Here is a 6,000-nt window from a genome sequence, read left to right as displayed (position 1 = left end):
TGCGTTCACATGAAAAAATGCTCATCATCACTGGCCATCAGAGAAATGCAAATCAAAACCACAATGAGCTACCATCTCACACCAGTTAGAATGGCCATCATTAAAAGGTCAGGAAACAACAGGTGCTGGAGAGGATGTGGAGAAATAGGAACACTTTTACACTGTTGGTGGGACTGTAAACTAGTTCAACCATTGTGGAAGTCAGTGTGGCGATTCCTCAGGGATCTAGAACTAGAAATACCATTTGACCCAGCCATCCCATTACTGGGTATATACCCAAAGGATTATAAATCATGCTGCTATAAAGACACATGCACACGTATGTTTATTGCAGCACTACTCACAATAGCAAAGACTTGGAACCAACCCAAATGTCCAACAATGATAGACTGGATTAAGAAAATGTGGCACAAAGTGGAGCCAAAATGGCCGAATAGGAACAGCTATGGTCTATAGCTCCCAGCCTGAGCGACACAGAAGACAGGTGATTTCTGCATTTCTATTTGAGGTACCAGTTTCATCTCACTAGGGAGTGCCAAACAGTGGGTGCAGGACAGTCGGTGAAGTGCACTGTGCACGAGCCGAAGCAGGGCGAGGCATTGCCTCACTCGGGAAGTGCAAGGGGTCAGGGAGTTCCCTTTCCTAGTCAAAGAAAGGGGTAACAGATGGCACCTGGAATATTGGGTCAGTCCCACCCTAATACTGCGCTTTTCCAACAGGCTTGGAAAACGGCACACTAGGAGAGTGTGTCCCGCACCTGGCTCAGAGGGTCCTATGCCCACGGAGTCTCACTGATTGCTAGCACAGCAGTCTGAGATCAAGCTTCAAGGTGGCAGCGAGGCTGGGGGAGGGGCGCCTGCCATTGCCCAGGCTTGCTTAGGTAAACAAAGCAGCCAGGAAGCTCGAACTGGGTGGAGCCCACCACAGCTCAAGGAGGCCTGCCTGCCTCTGTAGGCTCCACCTCTGGGGGCAGGGCACAGACAAACAAAAAGTCAGCAGGAACCTCCACAGACTTAAATGTCCCTGTCTGACGGACAGCTTTGAAGAGAGTAGTGGTTCTCCCAGCACACAGCTGGAGATCTGAGAACGGACAGACTGCCTCCTAAAGTGGGTCCCTCATCCCTGAGCAGCCTAACTGGGAGGCACACCCCCAGTAGGGACAGACTGACACCTCACTCGGCCAGGTACTCCTCTGAGACAAAACTTTCAGAGGAACTATCAGACAGCTGAATTTGTGGTCTCACGAAAATCCGCTGTTCCGCAGCCACCGCTACTGACACCCAGCCAAACAGGGTCTGGAGTGGACCTCTAGTAAACTCCAACAGACCTGCAGCTGAGGATCCTGTCTGATAGAAGGAAAACTAACAAACAGAAAGGACATCCACACCAAAAACCCATCTGTACATCACCATCATCAAAGACTAAAAGTAGATAAAACCACAAAGATGGGGAAAAAACAGAGCAGAAAAACTGGAAACTCAGAAGAGCACCTCTCCTCCTCCAAAGGAACGCAGTTCCTCACCAGCAACGGAACAAAGCTGGATGGAGGATGACTTTGACGAGTTGAGAGAAGAAGGCTTCAGATGATCAAACTACTCTGAGCTATGAGAGGAAATTCAAAACAATAGCAAAGAAGTTAAAAACTTTGAAAAAAAATTAGAAGAATGGATAACTAGAATAACCAATGGAGAGAAGGGCTTAAAGGAGCTGATGGAGCTGAAAGCCAAGTTTCGAGAACTATGCGAAGACTGCAGAAGTCTCGGTAGCAGATGCGATCAACTGGAAGAAAGGGTATCACTGATGGAAGATGAAATGAAGCGAGAAGGGAAGTTTAGAGAAAAAAGAATAAAAAGAAATGAACAAAGCCTCCAAGAAATTTGGGACTATGTGAAAAGACCAAACCTACCTCTGACTAGTATACCTGAAAATGATAGGGAGAATGGAACCAAGTTGGAAAACATTCTGCAAGATATTATCCAGGAGAACTTCCCCAATCTGGCAAGGCAGGCCAATATTCAGATTCAGGAAATACAGAGAACGCCACAAAGATACTCCTCGAGAAAAGCAACTCCAAGACACATAATTGTCAGATTCACCAAAGTTGAAATGAAGGAAAAAATGTTAAGGGCAGCCAGAGAGAAAGGTCGGGTTACCCACAAAGGGAAGCCCATCAGACTAACAGCTGATCTCTCGGCAGAAACTCTACAAGCCAGAAGAGAGTGGGGGCCTATATTCAACATTCTTAAAGAAAAGAATTTTCAACACAGAATTTCATATCCAGCCAAACTAAGCTTCATAAGTGAAGGAGAAATAAAATACTTTACAGACAAGCAAACACTGAGTGATTTTTGTCACCACCAGGCCTGCCCTAAAGGAGCTCCTGAAGGAAGCACTAAACATGGAAAGGAACAACCTGTACCAGCCACTGCAAAAACATGCCAAATTGTAAAGACCATCGAGGCTAGGAAGAAACTGCATCAACTAACAAGCAAAATAACCAGCTAACATCATAATGACAGGATCAAATTCACACATAACAATATTAACTTTAAATGTAAATGGGCTAAATGCTACAATTAAAAGACACAGACTGGCAAACTGGATAAGGAGTCAGGACCCATCACTGTGCTGTATTCAGGAAACCCAACTCACGTGCAGAGACACACATAGACTCAAAATAAAGGGATGGAGGAAGATCTATCAAGCAAATGGAAAACAAACAAAGGCAGGGGTTGCCATCCTAGTCTCTGATAAAATAGACTTTAATTAAACCAACAAAGATCAAAAGAGACAAAGAAGGCCATTACATAATGGTAAAGGGATCATTTCAACAAGAAGAGCTAACTATCCTAAACATATATGCACCCAACACAGGAGGACCCAGATTCATAAAGCAAGTCCTGAGTGACCTGCAAAGGGACTTAAACTCCCACACAATAATAATGGGAGATTTTAACACCCCACTGTCAACATTAGTCAGATCAATGAGACAGAAAGTTAACAAGGATATCCAGGAATTGAACTCAGCTCTACACAAAGTGGACCTAATAGACATCTACAGAACTCTCCACCCCAAATCAACAGAATATACATTTTTTTCAGCACCACACCACACCTATTCCAAAATTGACCACCTAGTTGGAAGTAAAGCTCTCCTCAGCAAATGGAAAAGAACAGAAATTATAACAAACTGTCTCTCAGACCACAGTGCAATCAAACTAGAACTCAGGATTAAGAAACTCACTCAAAACCGCTCAACTACATGGAAACTGAACAACCTGCTCCTGAATGACTATTGGGTACATAATGAAATGAAGGCAGAAATAAAGATGTTCTTTGAAACTAATGAGAACAAAGACACAACATACCAGAATCTCTGGGACACATTCAAAGCAGTGTGTAGAGGGAAATTTATAGCACTAAATGCCCACAAGAGAAAGCAGGAAAGATCCAAAATTGACACCCTAACATCACAATTAAAAGAACTAGAAAAGCAAGAGCAAACACATTCAAAAGCTAGCAGAAGGCTAGAAATAACTAAAATCAGAGCAGAACTGAAGGAAATAGAGACACGAAAAACCCTTCAAAAAATTAATGAATCCAGGAGCTGGTTTTTTGAAACAATCGACAAAATGGATAGACCACTAGCAAGACTAATAAAGAAGCAAAGAGAGAAGAATCAAATAGATGCAATAAAAAATGAAAAAGGGGATATCACCACCGATCCCACAGAAATACAAACTACCATCAGAGAATACTACAAACACCTCTATGCAAATAAACTAGAAAATCTAGAAGAAATGGATAAATTCGACACATACACCCTCCCAAGACTAAACCAGGAAGAAGTTGAATCTCTGAATAGACCAATAACAGGTTCTGAAATTGTGGCAATAATCAATAGCTTACCAACCAAAAAGAGTCCAGGACCTGATGGATTCACAGCCAAATTCTACCAGAGGCACAAGGAGGAACTGGTACCATTCCTTCTGAAACTACTCCAATTGATAGAAAAAGAGGGAATCCTCCCTAACACATTTTATGAAGCCAGCATCGTCCTGATACCAAAGCCTGGCAGAGACATAACCAAAAAAGAGAATTTCAGACCAATATCCTTGATGAACATTGATGCAAAAATCCTCAATAAAATACTGGCAAACCAAACCCAGCAGCACATCAAAAAGCTTATCCACCATAATGAAGTGGGCTTCATCCCTGGGATGCAAGGCTGGTTCAACATACACAAATCAATAAATGTAATCCAGCATATAAACAGAATCAAAGACAAAAACCACATGATTATCTCAATAGATGCAGAAAAGGCCTTTGACAAAATTCAACAACCCTTCATGCTAAAAACTCTCAATAAATTAGGTATTGATGGGACATATCTCAAAATAATAAGAGCTATCTATGACAAACCCACAGCCAATATCATACTGAATGGGCAAAAACTGGCACAAGACAGGGATGCCCTCTCTCACCACTCCTATTCAACATAGTGCTGGAAGTTCTGGCCAGAGCAATCAGGCAGGAGAAGGAAATAAAGGGTATTCAATTAGGAAAAGAGGAAGTCAAATTGTCCCTGTTTACAGATGACATGATTGTATATCTAGAAAACCCCGTCATCTCAGCCCAAAATCTCCTTAAGCTGATTAGCAACTTCAGCAAAGTCTCAGGATACAAAATCAATGTATAAAAATCACAAGCATTCTTGTACACCAATCACAGACAAACAGAGATCCAAATCATGAGTGATCTCCCATTCACAATTGCTTCAAAGAGAATAAAATACCTAGGAATCCAACTTACAAGGGATGTGAAGGACCTCTTCAAGGAGAACTACAAACCACTGCTCAATGAAATAAAAGAGGATACAAACAAATGGAAGAACATTCCATGCTCATGGGTTGGAAGAATCAATATCGTGAAAATGGCCATACTGCCCAAGGTAATTTATAGATTCAATGCCATCCCCATTAAGCTACCAATCACTTTCTTCACAGAATTGGAAAAAACTACTTTAAAGTTCATATGGAACCAAAAAAGAGCCCACATCGCCAAGTCAATCCTAAGCCAAAAGAACAAAGCTGGAGGCATCACACTACCTGACTTCAAACTATACTACAAGTCTACAGTAACCAAAACAGCATGGTACTGGTCCAAAACAGAGATATAGACCAATGGAACAGAACAGAGCCCTCAGAAATAATGCCACATATCGACAACCATCTGATCTTTGACAAACCTGACAAAAACAAGAAATGGGGAAAGGATTCCCTATTTAATAAATGGTGCTGGGAAAACTGGCTAGCCATATGTAGAAAGCTGAAACTGGATCCCTTCCTTACACCTTATACAAAAATTAATTCAAGATCGATTAAAGACTTAAATGCTAGACCTAAAACCATTAAAATCCTACAAGAAAACCTAGGCAATACCATTCAGGACATAGGCGTGGGCAAGGACTTCATGTCTAAAACACCAAAAGCAATGGCAACAAAAGCCAAAACTGACAAATGGGATCTAATTAAACTAAAGAGCTTCTGCACAGCAAAAGAAACTACCATCACAGTGAACAGGCAACCTACAGAATGGGAGAAAATTTTTGCAACCTACTCATCTGACAAAGGGCTAATATCCAGAATCTATAATGAACTCAAACAAATTTACAAGAAAAAAACAAACAACCCCATCAGAAAGTGGGCAAAGGACATGAACAGACACTTCTCAAAAGAAGACATTTATGTAGCCAAAAAACACATGAAGAAATGCTCATCATCACTGGCCATCAGAGAAATGCAAATCAAAACCACAATGAGATACGATCTCAAACCAGTTAGAATGGCCATCATTAAAAAATCAGGAAACAACAGGTGCTGGAGAGGATGTGGAGAAATAGGAACACTTTTACACTGTTGGCGGGACTGTAAACTCGTTCAACCATTGTGGAAGTCAGTGTGGCGATTCCTCAGGGATCTAGAACTAGAAATACCATTT

This window comes from Hylobates moloch, unplaced genomic scaffold, assembly GCF_009828535.3.
Source record: "Hylobates moloch isolate HMO894 unplaced genomic scaffold, HMol_V3 SCAFFOLD_8, whole genome shotgun sequence".
In the NCBI taxonomy this organism is placed as follows: domain Eukaryota; kingdom Metazoa; phylum Chordata; class Mammalia; order Primates; family Hylobatidae; genus Hylobates; species Hylobates moloch.
The sequence above is the reverse complement of the archived record's forward strand: the minus strand, read 5'-3'. Positions refer to the sequence as shown.